The sequence below is a fragment of the Pan paniscus genome, chromosome 10 (genome assembly GCF_029289425.2).
Source record: "Pan paniscus chromosome 10, NHGRI_mPanPan1-v2.0_pri, whole genome shotgun sequence".
Lineage (NCBI taxonomy): Eukaryota > Metazoa > Chordata > Mammalia > Primates > Hominidae > Pan > Pan paniscus.
Window position 1 is genome coordinate 48,911,979 of NC_073259.2, and position 20,890 is coordinate 48,932,868.

Sequence of the window (20,890 nt, forward strand, 5' to 3'; positions counted from 1 at the left end):
CATAATCTTTCTCTACTGCCTTCTCTCTGTGCCATCCAGCATCCACAAACTTCCTCATTCGTAAGAATGGCGAACTTTTTTTTTGAGACGGAGTCTTGCTCTGTTGCTAGGTTGGAGTGCAGTGGCACAATCTCGGCTTACTGCAACCTCCGCCTCCCGGGTTCAAGCGATTCTTCTGCCTCAGCCTCCCAAGTAGTTGGGACTACAGACGCACACCACCACGCCCAGCTAATTTTTGCATTTTTAATACAGATGGGGTTTCACCATGTTGGCCAGGATGGTCTCGATCTCTTGACCTCATGATCCGCCCACCTTGGCCTCCCAAAGTGCTGCGATTACAGGCATGAGCCACCACACTCAGTGGCGAACTTTCCTGATGAATGGTGAATTATTACATGGAGAGTTCTGAGGAGCTTTTGCAAACCTAAAGCGTAAACCAAACACTTCTAGCCTCATTATAGGGGTTATTAATACACAATCATGACATCAGCAAGCTGGGAAGAACTTTGGATGTAATCTAAGCCTAAACTCCTCATTTTACAGATAGTGAACTATGATACTGGCGATCATCTACAACCAAAATAATAACTGACTCAAAGTAACCTGCACATTCATGTAACATCGGTGGAACAACTCAATTACACATTTTCATGTTTTGAGGCCTTAAATCCTTGTTGTAAGAGGTTGTTCATTTGAACCCAGGTTCTTAATGTTTGCATGTATCTTCTAATTTACAGTCATTTGCAGATTTAGATATATTTAAAAATTTCAAATCCTGTACTTCTTCCATAGACCCTGAATTCACATTTCATTGTTATTAATGGCATCAACATGCCTTTTGTAAACTATTTAAAACAATGAATAACTTTATACATTTAAGAATTCTGAATTCTATTTTCTCTTCTCTGCAACTGGATCAGTGGCGGGGGCTTGGAGAGAGATGAGAAAAACAAGCTCTGGACTCCCACAGACTTCAGACATTATTAGGTGCTGTCATTTTCTCTGTATATTCTCATTTTCTTCCAGTGACAATGTAATACTTATGCAATTAAACAAACATGATATTAAATAGCCTGAATTACAGAATGTTCCCTGCTCCCTGCAATGATCGTGATATATGTCTCACTATTAACAAATTTCTCAGGAGAACAAGGGGGGACAGTTTAAAAAGTAGACATGGTAAGCTTTTAATAAAACAATGTTATACCAGTATCTACAGAGAGTAAGCAAGAAAAATTCAGTGATGATTTTTGTCCCCAAGGAAGTCTCAAAAGAAAGATATCCACATCCAGGTAAGTCAGGAACCATGACAATTCCCTGTTGTGTGAAGGTTTCCACAAATCTTTAAAGCTGACTTAAAGAGATTAATATAAGATTATATCCTTACCATAATTTGTCCCTTGGAGCCAATATTTACATTTTGACTTAACATATGTTGATGACCAAAACCATTATATACAAAATGTAAAGAAATGAAATACAAAAATTAAAATAAATGCTGTTCTCCCTAATACCTTCATGTTGTTAACTTTGAGCCTTAGAAAAATGTGAGAACTGTTTTGGCTCAGTAGAAGGGTGCTCTGCTCCAACAATACAATGCTTTACAGACCCCGGGTAACAAAACTCCTTCACAGGGGTGAAATGAGTATTTAATGAGAACACTGATTGTCAGCCAAATTTTAGCATGTACCCTAAGAAACAACGGAGATACACCATCTCTTACAAACAGCTGATAAAAACAGTAGTTAACAACAACAACAAAAAGAACCACCTAGACTTTTAAAAAAATGATTATGCTTCTTTGGAGATGCAGATATGTTTGTATTTGGAGTTTTCTGGCCACTTTCCTGTAATATTTGCTTAAATAATTTCTTTCAACCCTTTACGCCACCACCTGTTATACTGAGGATAAATACAAGTCTCCAGGAGAGAAGCTTCAAAGTATCTCACTTTATGGAAACACAAAAGCATCAAATCAGGCAGTTTGGTTGTTTAATCATAAATTGCTATTTTCCAACTGCTAAATTTTTTTGTGTGTATGATGGTGTGTTCTGCCAGGTGAAACTGGCACTATCACAAGCTTCTTTATGTCAAATAACTATTTATTGGAAATGAAATGGCTGAAAAACATCCTGTGCCCTTCATTCTATGTTAAAACTCATGGAAGATGTTCTCAAACTCTGCTTTTCAAGATCACAGTATTCTTTATATTAAATAACAATAATAAAGCCTAAGAAGTGATTGAGGGGCCACGAAGTGTTAGTTGAACAAGTAAAATGTCTGTTTGCAAATACTATATCGGAGAATGAAGTACTTTCAGAGGTAAGAAGGAATAGAGTATAGAGTGTTATTTTTGATCATCAATATTCTCTCAGAGGGCAGAAGGCTGTCTTTTCAACTTGTCAAGGGTTCCAGAAGGCTAAGTTTAAAACAGTAAGTTTACCACAATTGAACAAACTCTACCACACACAGTGAATGGGACTATATCAACTTTAAAACATAGCCTTTAAAACTCCTCTCATTAGATGATGGAGGCTACGGCCCCTCCCCCTGAATCCTTTTGAATGCCTCCTCCAAGGGTGCATGATGAGAAAGGTACCTGTGACTTGGAAGGCTAAGTCTTTGAAGACCATGCATCTTCTGTCTTCTTCACTGGAACATTAGTCTCTGGGCCCTGTAGTAAGTCCCACTACAGGGGCTGCCATGATGGAGGGATCACAAGTAGGCACTCCAATGTACAGCCCCATCTGAACCCAGCCTTCCAAATCCTCACCAAGGTCAGAGAAACATGCCTGATGCCATCTTGAATCAGACTGTTTGCCAGCTAAACACCACTCAGCTAAGCCCTGGCTGAATCTCTGTGCAAAAACTATGAAATATAATAAAATGGCTGTTGCCTTAATTCGCTAAGCTCTAGTATAGTTTGCCACGCAGTAACAGAGAATCAAGAATTTGGAAGAGACTTTGAAGATCTGCTAGTCCCACTGTTTGCTTCTAAGGAAACTAAGACCCAGACGGGTTAAGTGTATATCCAAGGACACTAGTTAGTAATCGGGTTAAAACTAGAATCCAAGTCTCTAGGGTCCCAGCTCTGTTCTTTCAAAGAGCTCATCTTGGTTTCCTCATATCTCACCTCCACTTTCACTATTTTGGGTTTTTTTGTGGGTTTTTTTTCCTTTTTTTTTGAGAAAGGGTCTCACTCTGTTGCCCAGGTTGAAGCACCGTCAGGGCTCACTGTGGCCTGGACCGTCTGGGCTCAAGAGATCCTCCCACCTCAACCTCCCAAAGTTCTGAGATAATAGGCATGAGCCATCATGCCCAGCCTATTTTGTTATTATATGAACTCAGAAAGTACCAGGGCCAGGTGTGGTGACACATGCCTGTAGTTCTGGCTACTCAGGAGGCCAAGGATTGCTTGATCCCAGGAGTTTGACACCAGTCTGGACAACATAGTGAGACACTGTCTCTTTTTTTTTTTTTTTTTTTTTTTTTTTTAAGTAACCAGAGCATGTCCATAAAGGCTGTACTGTATCTTCTCCATTTTTAAAAGTTAAGGCTGGGCACAGTGGCTCATGCCTGCAATCCCAGTACTTTCAGAGGCAGAAGTGGGAGGATCACTTGATGTCAGAAATTTGATACCAGCCTAGGCAACACAGCAAGACGACCCCTCAACAACAACAACAACAACAAAATTTAATTAGCTGGGCATGGTGGCATATACCTATACTCCTAGCTACTCAAGAGGCTGAGGCAAGAGGAATGCTTGAGCCCAGGAGTTCGAGGCTGCAGTGAGCTGTAATCGTGCCACTGTACTCCAGCCTGGGTGACAGAGCTAGACCCCATCTCGATAAATAAATAATAAAGTTAAGAATAATTCTGACATATTTTCTTCTGTCTTTATCTTAAACATTTTCTTTAGATGAAATTGGGAAATAATTACTATTTGGAGAGCATGGAATAAAACTTCTGATCCAAGTTTGTTTCAGCAATGCAGACATTAGTATTAGCCTCAAAAACCTGTCTGAAATGTCACCTCTTCATTCCCATTTCATGTGAAACATCTTCAGGTAAACGCCGCTGTTACTTTTTTAGTACTTATACAGTCAATGTTTTGCTCCAACTAGTTAAGACAACCTATGACCATTTATTATCTCTAGTAACACAGTTCTTGGTTTTATTTCTTTAGTTAGCTGGCATACTTATTAAAAAGGCAACACTGAGCTTCCCAAGGTTAGCCTTTTGTGTGAACAGTTTACAGGAAACAGGTGATCTTTAGGCTCCATATGAACCTGAAATTGAAGATTAATGATCTGCTCAGTAAGAAGCATTCTCATTAAGCACATTAGTCTTTTGGATACTGTGTTCATTAAACTGTTAATGAATAAAGAAAAGACAATTTCAAAGACAAGTTCTGGCAGTTGTTTTAAAAGGAAAAGGACACAAGGTATTGGCATACACAGGGCTAGCGCACTGTAAGTAACTAGAGGTCACAGGCTCATAAATGGTTGAATTATTTTTGGGGATTCAGTGTCTAACATTTTCATCCAGAAGAAGCTTTTCTCTAAATTTACATGAAATATTAAAGATTTTTGAAAATCAGCTCTACTATCTGATGGCTCTCTCTTCACTTAATAAACCTGTATCCTCCATCTCCTATCCTGAACATAAGAGATCCCTCAAATGCCTTAAAATGGGAACATCTTGCCCTACCAATGAATTATTTATCAGTAAAACACTAATTTTCAAATGCATGACAGCACCTTCTAGAATCAGAAGAATTCTATTACACCAAAAGGATTTTTTGAATTTATAAACCTTTATAAACTTTCAGAATATTTAATATACCAAATTTTAAAAGGCAGAAATCTAAAGAATAAATATCTCAGAATAATTATTCAAGATGAAATGCTAATCACAACCTTAAAAATATTTGCAAACATTTCATGAACATGATACAATTAGGTAAATTTCCTGTGTAACATACTATTTCCTAGATAATAGTTTTTTTAGTCATGCATTTTGTGATTCTGTTTCTTTAATATGGAAGCTGCAGTTTCAGTTCAAAGTTGCTGTATTTATATGGCATTCTAGGCCCAGGATATTACAGCAGTTGGGATAATGAGATCTTTCAAAGCAACTTAACATTTGTGTTATTTCATCCTCAGAAAAAGTCCTATGTGGTGCCACCAACACATATTATGATGATTTTAAGACAACCTGAGGACCAGAGAGTCTGAGTAACATGCTACACCACCAGACTACACCATCCTGACTCAGGAAGCAGCTTCCATTTCCACAGCAGATTCATCAAAAGATAAAGTACAATAAATGGCAGTCTTACTTTTGGCTAAGGCTGGCCAAATGGGCCCAGACCAGGTATCTCTGAATTGGAGAATTCTAAGACTCACTAAGTGAGGACCCACATCTACTATTTAGTAGCACAACCCTTTGTTAAAATGATTCTGCCTCCATATTCCTTCAGGCCAGTTGACTCCAAATTCCTGTTTTTGTTTTTTCTAAAAAGTCTACTTTTTGTGCCAGGCGTGGAGGCTCACACCTGTAATCCCAGCACTTTGGGAAGCTGAGGCGGGCGGGTCATGAGACCAGCCTGACCAACATGGTGAAACCCCATCTCTACTACAAATACAAAAATTAACTGGGCTTGGTGGTGTGCACCTGTAATCCTAGCTACTCAGGAGGCTGAGGCAGGAGAACTGTTTGAACCTGGGAAGCGGAGGTTGCAATGAACCGAGATCATGCCACTCCACTCCAGCCTGGGCGACAGAGAGCAACTCTGTCCCCACCAAAAAAAAAAAAAAAAGTCTACTTTTTATAAAATATATTTTCTTTACTACCTCATCTGTTGTCCTTATGCACACAGAAGAAAATTCAGCTGTGCTACTTGGCAGAAAGCTTACCTGAGTAGTGGGGCAGGGCAATGGAAGTACAGGCTAACTCTGTATGTCAGTTTCCTTATCCATAAAATGGGTGTTTTTATATGACTCTTGTAAGAATCAAGTGAGACACAAGTGCTTTGTTAACTGTAAAGTGTTACAGCTACACAAAATGAAGCTATTACTGTTACACATGCATGTCAGGAAAAGAAATTAACTTTATAGTACTATTTATGAAACTTTTTCCTTCCATTAACTCATTGTTATATCCAAGTCAGTCTTTTATCTGTGGTGATATTAGCAGGATTTTCAAGTGAATGAAACAAAACTCATAGAAATGAGACAATATAGATTATAAAATTCATAATTTCCCAATACATTAGCAAATCAAATATTTATACTATCCATATTGTATCTGTTCATGCTTATATCTATAACTAGACGCTATGAACTGAACTGTGTCCTCCCAAATGTATATGTTGAAGCTCTAACCCCCAGTACAATGGTATGGAGAGATGGGGCCTTTGGAAGGTCATTGGGATTAGATGAGGTCAAGAGGGTGGGGCCCTCACAAGGGGATTAGTTCCCTCATAAGAGACAGGGGAGTTCACACAGTCATGCACACAGTCTCTCTCTCCATCATGTGGAAACAGAGAGACACAGTGGTCATCTGCAAGCCAGGAAGAGTGCCCTCACCATAAACTGACCACAGTGGCAGCACTCTAATCCCAGACTCCCAGCCTCCAGAACCATGAGAAAATTTCTGTTTAAGCTGTAGAGACTGTGGTACATTGTTATGGCAGACCTAGCCGACTAAGATAGTAGACTGACCAGGAACCACCTCAGTGATTCAGCCTAAGTTCCAATCCTGCCATAACCATCTGATTGCTACATAACATTAGGCAAATTACTTTTCTGATCCTTAATCTTAGCAACCAAAAATGGATAATATAACAGCACCTACCTCATAGCATTACTATGACTATTAAATGTGTCAATACACATATTTATAATTATGCCTGGCACTTAATATATGTTGCTGTCTTTATGCACCTTCTTAGTTTTTAACAGGCACAGAGTAGACAATAAATTCTGAAGTGATGAATTTCATTAGAAAGTAGGATGGAACTGCCAGGCATGGTGGCTCACGCCCGTAATTCCAACACTTTTGGGAGGCTGAGGTGGGCAGATCACTTGAAGTCAGGAGTTCGAGACCAGCCTGGCCAACATGGTGAAACCCCATCTCTACTAAAAACACAAAAATTAGGCAGTCGTGGTGGCGAACGTCTGTAATCCCAGCTACTCGGGAGGGTGAGGCAGGAGAATCGCCCAGGAGGCGGAGGGTGCAGTGAGCCGAGATCATGCCACTGCACTCCAGCCTGGGCGACAGAGCGAAACTCTGTCTCAAAAAAAAATAAAAACAATGAGCCGCGCGTGGTGGCACACAACTGTAATCCCAGCTACTTGGGAGGCTGAGGCATGGTAATCGCTTGAACCCAGGAGGCGGAGGTTGCAATGAGCCGAGACAGCGCCACTGCGCTCCAACCTGGGTAACACAGTGAGACCCTGTCTCAAAAAAAAAAAAAAAAAAAGTAGGGTGGAACTAGCCCATGTGAAGTCATCTGGTCTACCCCCATTGGAAGCAGGGACACATCCAAATGATCAGACACTGATCACTCCTTGTCTACTTGTAAACATTTTCAGGGAAACAAGTCTACATTCGGACCACATTAAGTGTTTAACAATCTATGCCATTAGGTTAGTTACAGGAATGAATTCCCTAAATCTGACAGAATTCTCTCTACATCTACTTCCGCAGCTGGTGTCCCTATATTATCACAGGCTGCTGGTAAACTTTCTCTTTCAAAGCCCAGCAACTTCAGCTCCATTGCTCTTTCCTTGCAGTTAGCAATGTTTACTCTAATTTGAATGCTCAAATGTAGAAATACTTCCAGCACTCTATTGACCCAGGTTAAAAAAATCCTGAAGAACTCAAAAAGGATTACACTGGGAAGTACAAGAAAACCAAAAACCACAAGATAAACTTTCAACAAGTTTCAGTCTTTACTCATTGGCTCCAAACTGTGGCTTATGAATGATTCTAATCAGAACTATTTATCATAGAAGGTAAATGAATATATTCATTTTTATTCATTCCTATTATAATAGTATGAAAAGTGAGCCCCGGTATAAACTGAATAAAGTCACCAGAGGAATAAAATCAATTAAAGACATCTATGTACTTACACTCAGGCAGACTTGGCAATTCAGTGCTTTAAGCTAATTTCTCTCCTGATATTTTCAGAATCTAATTCGGTAACATAAGTAATGCTTATTAGTAATATTAATGTACCATATGCTATCTCCATCAACTTAATAATGTTCTTGGGTTTTTTTTTTTTTTTGACTAAAATGTCAATCTAACATGTGGAATCCTACCCAAGAGAATCTATGCAAAATTACAATTAACAGATTCATTCTATAGACATAGTAATCAGCCATGGGACCATTCATGAATGCCTGTAATTAAGTTATTTTACACATTACAATAATTTTACTTGAAATCATAAGATTTCCATTAACTGCTATAAACAGCTACTAGCACCACACACTGTACCAAGCCCTTTAAGTGCATTATTGCAGTTCAACTTTACAATGAGAAAAACAAAGGCTCAGAAAGCTTTAACAGTTAAGGTTGTACAACCAGTAAGTAGTGAAGTAATGATTTTAATTCAGGCATTCTAATATCAGAAAATAACCCTTTTCTACTGCTTTGTACCGGACATAGATGGAAAAAAAAATGCCTGTAAAACAGTGAAAAAGCAGATTCAGGCAAGCAAATACATTTTCTATAAAGAGCCATGGACACTACTAACCCAAGGAAAGGAGAGAGTCTATTGAGGGTCTCCCCACACACAAAAAAAAAAAAATCAGTTTTTTGTTTTTTAAGACAGAAAAATAGAAAATGTCTTATGCCTCCAATATTTATATTAACAATTATTAATACTAAAAATTATATTTTAGTACATAGAAATGTCAGATGATTTCCCACATTTACTACTTTAGAAGAAAATAATACAAAAATTTAAAAGAAATGTACCCATTTCCCATTTTCATTTATGTGGCTTACAGAACTCCATTACCAGCCAGTGCTGATCAGCATACTAGGGAACTTCAGTCCACAAAGGTGGTTTCAGGAACTGGCACATACATAATTTCATCAGAGCCATTTGCTGAGATTTCTAGGGAAGAGAAGCTATCAGAACTTTTTCTTCCTGGGGGCCAGAGAGGGCAGTTCTTAGCTGAGAAACTACCACTGCCACTCTACTGCAAGGAGAGAGCTGAAGTTAAGGGGTCCCTTCCATGGTGCCTGAGAGCAATACTAGCTCTTGAAGCTAGGGATACCGCTGAACCTTTTTGTCACTGCATTAATTGTTCAGGCTCTCCATCCCTGCTATGACCAAAGATTCCTAATAGGAAGTCAAAAGTCAAGAAATGTTTAAACACGCACACATTCTCTATTCCTTCTTTTGTCTTGCCACCAGTACCCAAGGGAAGCCACTGTAGTGCACCCATTTTAAAGCAGGCAAACCTTACGAAACCTCAGTATGGGAACTGATGATGACAGCACAGGAAAACTGAGACTTTCAGTTTCAAAAGGCAGCAGTGTCAGCTAGGATTTCTACGGCACCATGCAGTTAACAAATCTTGACTCATGAGTTCTGTACCATAATTATCCCAGTTTTACAGAACTGACAATCCAGTCCCCTTTTGGATCAAGGATCCCCTTAAGAATCTAATGAAAACTATAGATTCCTCTCACCAGAGACCTGCGAGTACATAAATAAACACATTTTCCATACAGTTGAGGGGATTCAACAATACCCCTCCTCCAGGCCCACCCATGCAGATCCATAGACCCCCCGCCAAATAGAGAAGCCCTATGTAGTAACTGCTGCTTGGGCAGTAAGAAAAACGGTAATGGGACAACCAGCATCTACCTGTTCGGTTTCTCAAAAAGGTTATCCACTATGCCTGAGGCTTCTACAAGTCTCCTCAAAGATACCTAACAGATACTCTCCTATAAAAAGCCTGATTCCCAAACTGTGAAAACTTTCACTTATTCATCTTCTTTTGGTTACAACAAAAATAAGGCGACAATCACAAGAACATGAACTGAAACTTTCACATTCTGTCATCAGAAGTCAAATATGATTTTAGATTATATTTTCTTGTTCAACAATTCAAGTTATTGGGAAAAACTCTGTATAGCATTTATATTTATTTGTAATTTCTATAAAACACGGTAAACAGCCCTTCCCTTTGTACACTGTTACCATGAGAAAATGAGTTTCAATTTACTTTCTCAAACTGCATAGTATCAGGCAAGTTGCTATAAATGAGAAGGCAATCTATACTATGCCTGAATCTCTGTTAATTTGCAGTAATTAATTACACTAAAAATTTATTCAGGCTGGGCACAGTGGCTCATGCCTGTAATCCCAGCACTTTGGGAGGCTGAGGCGGGCAGATCACCTGAGGTCAGGAGTTCAAAACCAGCCGGGCCAACATGGCAAAACCCCATCTCTACAAAAAACACAAAAATTAGCCAGGCATGGTGGCAGGTGACTGTAATCCCAGCTACTTGGGAGGCTGAGGCAGGAGAATCACTTGAACCCAGGAGGCGGAGGTTGCAGTGAGCCGAGATTGTGCCACTGCACTCCAGCCTAGGCGACAAGAACGAAACTCCATCTCAAAAAATTAAAAAAAAAAATTATTCACAAAACATCTCTCAGAAGACAAACAGGTAAATTCAATCACTGCTTTATATACCTGGAAAGACATATAGAAAAATTAAATGCTTTACTCCAGGTTATCATGGGTGGACAATACTAAGAAAGTGGTAATTTTAGAAGTTTAGAATGCATGGCCAAGGTAGCTCCTAAGTAAGTTCATTTGGACTTCAAAAAGCTATTAAACAACTTATTACAATTACTTTTTTAAGAGAGGGTCTCACTCTGGAGCCCAGGCTGGAGTGCAGTGGCACAATCATGGCTCACTGCAGCCTCAACCTCCCAGGCTCAAACGATCCTGCTGCCTCAGCTGCCTGAGTGGCTGAGACTACAGGTGCATGCCACCACACCTGGCTAATTTATTTATATTTTTAGTAGAGATGGGGTCTCGCTACATTGCCTAGGCTGGTCTTGAACTTGGCTAGGCTCAGGCAATCCTCCCACTTCAGTATCCCAAAGTGCTTGGATTACAGGTGTGAGCCACTGTGCATGGCCACAATTACTATCTTATTATCCAAATAATTTCTCATTACTTATAGAAAATAAAGTAACAAGTGCACAGGGTTACAGCAGAAATTAGATAGATTTTCTATACATGTTTGCAAAATATTAATTATTGTATACTTTTCTATTCTAGTTGCAGATTAAAAGTCAGTAGTCATGATCACCTTTTTTACCCAAAGGTATGTGAAAAATTGTAAGCTTTTCTATCTTATTTACAAAAGAGAAAAGAAAAAAACACTCAGAGGGGAACTTTTCTCAATCCACTTTGAAATTTATATGTGAGAGTAAATAAAAGTTAACAACTGACAGGTACTGTTCCAAGACGGCCGAATAGGAACAGCTCTGGTATGCAGCTCCCAGTGTGATCGACGCAGAAGACGGGTGATTTCTGCATTTCCAACTGAGGTACCTGGTTCATCTCATTGGGACTGGTTGGACAGTGGGTGCAGCCCACAGTGGGTGAGCCAAAGCAGGGCAGGGCGTCGCCTCACCCAGGAAGCACAAGGGGTCGGGGGATTTCCCTTTCCTAGTCAAGGGAAGCCACAACAGTCTGTACCTGGAAAAACTGGACACTCCAGCTAACTACTGTGCTTTTCCCATGGTCTTAGCAACTGGCAGACCAGGCGATTCTCTCCCATGCCTGGCTTGGCGGGTCCCACGGCCACAGAGCCTTGCTCACTGCTAGTGCGGCAGTCTGAGATCGACCTGTGAGGCTGCAGCCTGGTAGGGGAAGGGGCGTCTGCCATTGCTGAGGCTTGAGTAGGTAAACAAAGTGACCGGGAAGCTCAAATTGGGCAGGGCCCACCACAGCACAGCACAGCAAAGCCTACTGCCTCTATAGACTCCACCTTCGTGGGCACGGCATAGCTGAACAAAAGGCAGCAGAAACTTCTGCAGACTTAAACATCCCTGTCTGACAACTCCGAAGAGAGTAGTGGTTCTCCCAGCATGGTGTCTGAGCTCTGAGAATGGACAGACCGCCTCCACAAGTGGGTCACTGACCCCCATGTAGCCTAACTGGGAGATGCTTTCCAGTAGGGGCAGACAGAAACCTCATACAGGCAGGTGTCCCTCTGGCACGAAGCTTCCACAGAAAGGATCAGGCAGCAACATATGCTGTTCTGCAATATTTGCAGTTCTGCAGCCTCAACTGGTGATACCCAGGCAAACAGGGTCTGGAGTGGACCTCCAGCAAACTCCAACAGACCTGTAGCTGAGGGACCTGTTAGAAGGAAAACTAACAAATAGAAAGGAATAGCATCAACATCAACAAAAAGGACATCCACACCAAAATCCCATCTGTAGGTCACCAACATCAAAGACCAAAGGTAGATAAAACCACAAAGATGGGAAGAAACCAGAGCAGAAAAGCTGAAAATTCTAAAAACCAGAGCGCCTGTTCTCCTCCAAAAGATCGCAGTTCCTCACCAGCAAAGGAACAAAGCTGGACGGAGAATGACTTTGACGAGTTGACAGAAGTAGGCTTCAGAAGGTCGGTAATAACAAACTTCTCTGAGCCAAAAGTTTATGTTCTAATCCATCCAAGGAAACTAAAAACCTTGAAAAAAGGTTAGATGAATGGCTAACTAGAATAACCAGTGTAAAGAAGACCTTAAATGACCTGATGGAGCCGAAAACCATGGTATGAGAACTTTGTGACGCATGCAGAAGCTTCAATAGCTGATTTGATCAAGTGGAAGAAATGATATCAGTGATTGAAGATCAAATGAATGAAATAAAGCAAGAAGACAAGATTAGAGAAAAAAGAAGAAAAAGAAACGAACAAAGCCTCCAAGAAGTATGGGACTATGTGAAAAGACCAAATCTATGTTTGATTGGTGTACCTGAAAGTGACAGGGAGAATGAAACTAAATTGGAAAACACTCTGCAGGATATTATCCAGGAGAACTTCTCCAACCTAGCAAGGCAGGCCAACATTCAAATTCAGGAAATACAGAGAACACCACAAAGATACTCCTCAAGAAGAGCAACCTCAAGACACATAATTGTCAGATTCACCAAGGTTGAAATGAAGGAAAAAATGTGAAGGGCGGCCAGAGAGAAAGGTCGGGTTACCCACAAAGGGAAGCCCATCAGACAAACAGCGCATCTCTCAGCAGAAAACCTACAGCCAGAAAAGAGTGGGGGCCAATATTCAACATTTTTAAAGAAAAGAATTTTCAACCCAGAATCTCATATCCAGCCAAACTAAGCTTCATAAGTGAAGGAGAAATAAAATCCTTTACAGACAAGCGAATGCTGAGACATTTTGTCACCACCAGGCCTGCCTTACAAGAGCTCCTGAAGGAAGCACTAAACATAGAAAGGAACAACCAGTACCAGCCACTGCAAAAACATGCCAAATTGTAAAGACCATCAATGCTATGAAGAAAGTGCCTCAATTAATGGTCAAAATAACCAGCGAAGATCATAATGACGGGATCAAATTTACACATAACAATATTAACCTTAAATGTAAATGGGTTAAATGCCCCAGTTAAAAGACACAGACTGGCAAATTGGATAAAGAGCCAAGACCCATCAGTGTGCTGAATTCAGGAGACCCATCTCAAGTGCAGAGACACACACAGGCTCAAAATAAAGGATGGAGGAAGATCTACCAAGCAAATGGAAAGCAAAAAAAAAAAAAAAAAAAAAAAAAAAAAATCAGGGGTTGCAATCCTAGTCTCTGATAAAACAGACATTAAACGAACAAAGATCAAAAGAGACAAAGAAAGCCATTACATAATGGTAAAGGGATCAATTCAACAAGAAGAACTAACTCTCTTAAATATATACGCACCCAATACAGGAGCACCCAGATTCATAAAGCAAGTCCTTGGAGACCTACAAAGAGACTTAGACTCCCACACAATAATAATAGAAGACTTTAACACCCCACTGTCAATATTAGACAGATCAACGAGAACGAAGGTTAACAAGGATATCCAGGACTTGAAGGCAGCTCTGCACTAAGCAGACCTAATAGACAGCTGCAGAATTCTCCATCCCAAATCAACAGAATATACATTCTTCTCAGCACCATATAGCACTTATTCTAAAATTGACCACATAATTGGAAGTAAAGCACTCCTCAGCAAATGTAGAAGAACAGAAATCACAACAAACTGTCTCTCAGACCATAGTGCAATCAAATTAGAACTCAGGATTAAGAAACTCACTCAAAACCGCACAACTACATGGAAACTGAACAACCTGCTCCTGAATTACTGGGTACATAACAAAATGAAGGCAGAAATAAAGAACAAAGACACAACGTACCAGAATCTCTGGGACACATTTAAAGCAGTGTGCAGAGGGAAATTTATAGCGCTAAATGCCCACAAGAGAAAGCAGGAAAGATCTAAAATCGACACCCTAACATCACAATTAAAAGAACTAGAGAAGCAAGAGCAAACACATTCAAAAGCTAGCAGAAGACAAGAAATAACTAAGATCAGAGCAGAACTAAAGGCAATAGAAACACAAAAAACCCTTCAAAAAAAAAAATCAATGAATCCAGGAGCTGGTTTTCTGAAAAGATCAACAAAATTGATAAACTGCTAGCAAGACTAATCAAGAAGAAAAGGGAGAAGAATCAAATAGACGCAATAAAAAATGATAAAGTGGATATCACCACCAATCCAACAGGAATACAAACTACCATCAGAGAATACTACAAACACACCCACACAAATAAACTAGAAAATCTAGAAGAAATGGATAAATTCCTCGACACATACAACTTCCCAAGACTAAACCAGGAAGAAGTTGAATCTCTGCATAGACCAATAACAGGCTCTGAAATTGAGAAAATAATTTATAGCTACCAACCAAAAAAAGTCCAGGACCAGATGGATTCACAGCCAAATTCTACCAGAAGTATAAAGAGGAGCTGGTACCATTCCTTCTGAAACTATTCCAATCAATAGAAAAAGAGGGAATCCTCCCTAACTCATTTTATGAGGCCACCATCATCCTGATACCAAAGCCTGGCAGATATACAAGAAAGAAAGAGAATTTTAGATCAATATCCCTGATGAACATCGATACAGAAATCCTCAATAAAATACTGGCAAACCAAATCCAGCAGCACATCAAAAAGCTTATCCAACATGATCAAATCAGCTTCATCCCTGGGATGCAAGGCTAGTTTAACATACACAAATCAATAAATGTAATCCATCACATAAACAGAACCAATGACAAAAACCACATGATTATCTCAATAGATGCAGAAAAGGCCTTCAACAAAATTCAACAGCCCTTCATGCTAAAAACTCTCAATAAACTAGGTATTGATGGAACATATCTCAAAATAATAAGAGCTATTTATGACAAACCCACAGCCAATATCATACTGAATGGGCAAAAACTGGAAGCATTCCCTTTGAAAACCAGCACAAGACTAGGATGCCCTCTCTCACCACTCCTATTTAACACAGTGTTGGAAGTTCTGGCAATCAGGCAAGAGAAAGGAATAAAGAGTATTAAATTAGGAAATGAGAAAGTCAGACTGTCCCTGTTTGTAGATGACATGATTGTATATTTAGAAAACCCCACCATCAGCCAAGCACAGTGGCTCCCACCTCTAATCCCAGCACTTTGGGAGGCTGAGGCATGCAGATCACCTGAGGCTGGGAGTTTGAGAACAGCCTGGCCAATATGGTGAAACCCCATCTCTACTAAAAATAGAAAAATTAGCCGGTCATGCTGGCAGGTGCCTGTAATCCCAGCTACTTGGGAGACTGAGGCAGCAGAATCACTTGAACCCGGGAGGCGGAGCTTGCAGTGAGCCGAGATCGTGCCACTGCACTCCAGCCTGGGCGACAGAGTGAGACTCTGTCTCAAAAAAAAAAAAAAAGAAAAAGAAAAAGAAAAAGAAAACCCCATCATCTCAGCCCAAAATCTCCTTAAGCTGATCAGCAACTTCAGCAAAGTCTCAGGATACAAAATCAATGTGCAAAAATCACAAGCATTCCTATACACCAATATCAGACAGAGAGCCAAATCATGAGTGAACTCCCATTCACAACTGCTACAAAGAGAATAAAATAGCTAGGAATCCAACTTACAAGAGATGTGAGGGACCTCTTCAAGGAGAACTACAAATCACTGCTCAATGAAATAAAAGAGGACACAAACAAATGGAAGAACATTCCATGCTCATGGATAGGAAGAATCAATATTGTGAAAACGGCCATACTGCCCAAGGTAATTTATAGATTCAATGCCATCCCCATCAAGCTACCAATGACTTTTTTCACAGAATTGGAAAAAACTACTTTAAAGTTCATATGGAACCAAAAAAAGGCCCACATTGCCAAGACAATCCTAAGCCAAAAGAACAAAGCTGGAGGCATCACGCTACCTGACTTCAAACTATACTACAAGCCTACAGTAACCAAAACAGCATGGTACTGGTACCAAAACAGATATATAGACCAATGGAACAGAACAGAGGCCTCAGAAATAACACCACACATCTACAACCAACTGATCTTTGACAAACTTGACAAAAACAAGAAATGGGGAAAGGATTCCCTATTTGATAAATGGTGCTGGGAAAACTGGCTAGCCATATGTAGAAAACTGAAACTGGATCCCTTCCTTACACCTTATACAAAAATTAATTCAAGATGGATTAAAGACTTAAGTTAGACCTAAAACCATAAAATCCCTAGAAGAAAACCTAGGCAATACCATTCAGGACATAGGCATCAGCAAGGACTTCATGGCTAAAACACCAGAAGCAATGGCAACAAAAGCCAAAATAGACAAATGGGATATAATTAAACTAAAGAGCTTCTGCACAGCAAAAGAAACTACCATCAGAGTGAACAGGCAACCTACAGAATGGGAGAAAATTTTTGCAATCTGCCCATCTGACAAAGGGCTACTATCCAGAATCTACAAAGAACTCAAATTTACAAGAAAAAAACAAATGACACCATCAAAAAGTGGGTAAAGGATATGAACAGACACTTCTCAAAAGAAGACATTTATGCAGCCAACAGAAACATGAAAAAATGCTCATCATCCCCCGTCATCAGAGAAATGCAAATAAAAACCACAATGAGATACCAACCCACACCAGTTAGAATGGCAATCATTAAAAAGTCAGGGAACAACAGATGCTGGAGAGGATATGGAGAAATAGGAATACTTTTACACTGTTGGTGGGAGTGAAAATTAGTTCAACCATTGTGGAAGACAGTGCGGCAATTCCTCAAGGATCTAGAACTAGAAATACCATTTGACCCAGCCATCCCATTACTGGGTATATACCCAAAGGATTATAAATCATTCTACTATGAAGACACATGCACACGTATGTTTATTGCGGCACTATTCACAATAGCAAAGACTTGGAACCAACCCAAATGTCCATCAATGGTAGACTGGATTAAGAAAATGTGGCACATATACACCGTGGAATACTATGCAACCATAAAAAAGGATGAGTTCATGTCCTTTGCAGGGACATGGATGAAGCTGGAAACCATCATTCTCAGCAAACTATCACAAGGACAGAAAACCAAACTCATGTTCTCATTTATAGTTGGGAATTGAACAATGAGAACACTTGGACACAGGGTGGGCAACAGCACACACCAGGGCCTATCAGAAGGTGGGGGGCTGCAGGATGGATATCATCAGGAGAAATACTTTATGTAAATGACGAGTTGATAGGTGCAGCAAACCAACATGGTACATGTATACCTATGTAACAAACCTACACGTTGTGCACATGTACCCTAGAACTTAAAATAATAATAATAATAATTAACAACTGACAGTGGCACATACAGTAGCTCTACCATTAATTTGACAATAAACTCTACAGGTTACCTCTTCACAGAATTTATCACTTTTTGAAAATTAAAATTTGAGCCAGATGTCTTCTAAATTCTGTCATATCACAACAGGATTGGGGCTATTTTGCCTATGCATGCACCTGTAACTAATTTCCTTCTCCTGAGGCAGAGAGGACCCTTCTCCCCTTCATATGTAGCCTCTTTCACTTCCAAGGACAGTCAGCCTGATGCAGCCAGGATCCCGGAAGGGGCACTGGAGGCTGCCTGGAAGAACTTGCCCCAAGGGTGGATTAAATACCTGGGAACAAACCCAGCTCACAGCTGGAGGAAGGCCACCTGGGATGAGGCAGTCACCCAGAAATGTAGAGACAGACAGGCATGCTAGTTCAGGAATGCCGTCAGTGTGAGGGAGGGAAGGAAAAAGCCAGGAGTAGTTCTCAACTTTTTGGACTCCTGGTACACTTCCAAATACTGGAATTTTTGACTAGGGGACTTTTCTTGAAGCTGTTTTTGCACAAGACTGAGAAAATATCCATTTTCCATACTGAAGAATGAGGAGAATGCTCAAGAGCCACAGGTGCTGGAGTTAAAAGGTGGCATACCACCAAGCCTCCTTGCTAGTTCTGCTCAGATGTCATGCCACTCAACTAGGTCATTCCTCAGCCCTGAGAAGCTGCTTTTGAATAGAATTGTTTACTGCCAGGCCTGGATTTCTATTATGCCCAGGAGGTGGTTTTCCCACATTGCAGTAAACATTTGATCTTTCTTATGTGCCAAGCTGAAGTTAAGCCTCCCATCTCTTATTGCAGGAAACTGTACCCCACTCTTATTCACAGCCCTACTTAGAACAGACAGCACAATATGACTAAGGAAGTCTTGTGAAAATACAACAGTTTCATCACAATTTAGGGCTAAGATTTAAGATACCACCAGTACGATAGCTAAAGAAGGGAACAGAAAAGTACAGCTCCTGTCACTAAATCTGTAGGCACAGAGAGGCCACAACCAGAGTCTGCTACAGGAAGGAGGAGAAGTAGCACCACATTGGAGAGGACTTTATTTCCAGGGCAAGAGGGTGATTAGGAAACACTGCCAAGAGCAACACAGAATCCAAAGAACTAAAGAGACTGAGGTCCTAGGCATGTTTCTGAGAAAGGAGTTTGAACAACTGAGGAGGAAAAGGACAAGCCAAATTATTAGAACTGAAAGGTTACTGCTGGACTGATAGTAAACACTGACAAGAGCAACACAGAATCCAAAGAACTAAAGAGACTGAGGTCCTAGGCATGTTTCTGAGAAAGGAGTCTGAACAACTGAGGAGGAAAAGGACAAGCCAAATTATTAGAACTGAAAGGTTACTGCTGGACTGATAGTAAATGCTGAATTGTCTCATCTTGCCTGCCTGGAGTCAGAATTGGTTCCAGAGACTGGAATGTCGCAGAGCTAGGAAGTGGGAATCAAAAGCCCAGGGGTGGGGGTGGGGGGTTCTGTCAAGGCTGGAATTCAGGGAGAGCCTAAAGCCTGTTTTAACTCAGGCAGGGAAGATGACTAAGAGTGGAAACTAGGCTCGAGAAATCATGAGTCATTCTTAAAAGAAACCAACATCAGTGTCAGTAACTTCCCTGGGAAATTGGAAAAGGGGCCTGAACAAATATTTTGGAATCTAATATCCTGCACCAACACTGAACTGCTCCTTCATTTGGATAGGTCACTCTAACTTTTCCGTTCTCAGAGCTCTTTCAGTTACCAAACGAGACTAACAATATCTGTTTGCAATATTTTTACCAGTAAAAAAAAATCAGTAGGAAAAAAGGTGACCTTCTGGAGAAATAAATTATTACACATGAACTCCTTATACATAGGGAGAGTCTGCAAACAGTTCCCTCCGAACCAGTGTCACACTCATCAGTAAACTCATCAGTGCAATAATCCTCAGAATGAATGTGCAGTTCAGTTTCACAATTACAGCAGGACAATTTAAATCTGAATTTCTATAAAATGAGATAGGAGTGAATTTTCCTCACACATTCTCTTCCAACTTAAGAACACATTTGCTAATTTCCTATAATTGGCAAGGCATTATGTGAGCTGCTTAAAGAGATTACAAAAATAACTAAGACCAAAAGCTAATTGACTTTAAAGTAAAAACAGAATTAGAAGGTTAAGGATTGTTAGTCTGCTACCTATCAGAAACGAATACTTCAAGATTTAATTCAAAATACATTTTCTAGATATTCTTATAGTTCCAATACACTAGATTACTACTGATATCTATAACACAGATGAATCCCCAGAAAGATTGTGCTAAGTGAAGCCAGGCACAAAAAACTACATTTTACATGATTTCTTTAGAACGAAGCTCAAGAATGGGCAAAATCAATTTATGGAGGAAGTCTTTAATTAAGTGCTTGCAGGGACCATGTGGAGCGAGGTTGACATGAAAGGGGTACAAGGGTGCTGGAAATGTCCTCCATCTCTTGTTTTGGGTGGTGGCTATACAACTGTCATAACTTAAACAGTTAACAGTACATTTTACTATATGTAAAATATGCTTTTACAATGTTAACCAAAAATATCACTGGACTAAATAAGCAGTACTAGGAATAGAGGGTTCAGACAAGAGCATAGGCAAAAGATAATGTTAGTATTTCTTATACTTGATCTCAATGGCATTTACAAAGACAATATTCCCAATTTGAAAGGAATTAGAGGTATTAGATATAACAATAATACAGATATATTACCTGCTAGTTTCAATCACATATGAAAGATCCTTACACAGAAAAATAAGTCACAGGACTGTTTAACAGCAAATGATAACAGAATTTGCAACCCTTTATTTTTTGCCCTATGAACTGAAAACAAAGCAAGCTTTAATTTG

At 40.0% G+C, this 20,890-nt stretch overlaps 1 protein-coding gene across 4 annotated transcripts in view; it reads right to left on the bottom strand.

Moving 5' to 3' along the window:
• ANO6 (anoctamin 6) overlaps positions 1–20,890 on the bottom strand; it is a 216,179-nt gene that overhangs the window by 178,026 nt on the left and 17,263 nt on the right. The gene's annotated exons all lie outside the window — the stretch shown is intronic.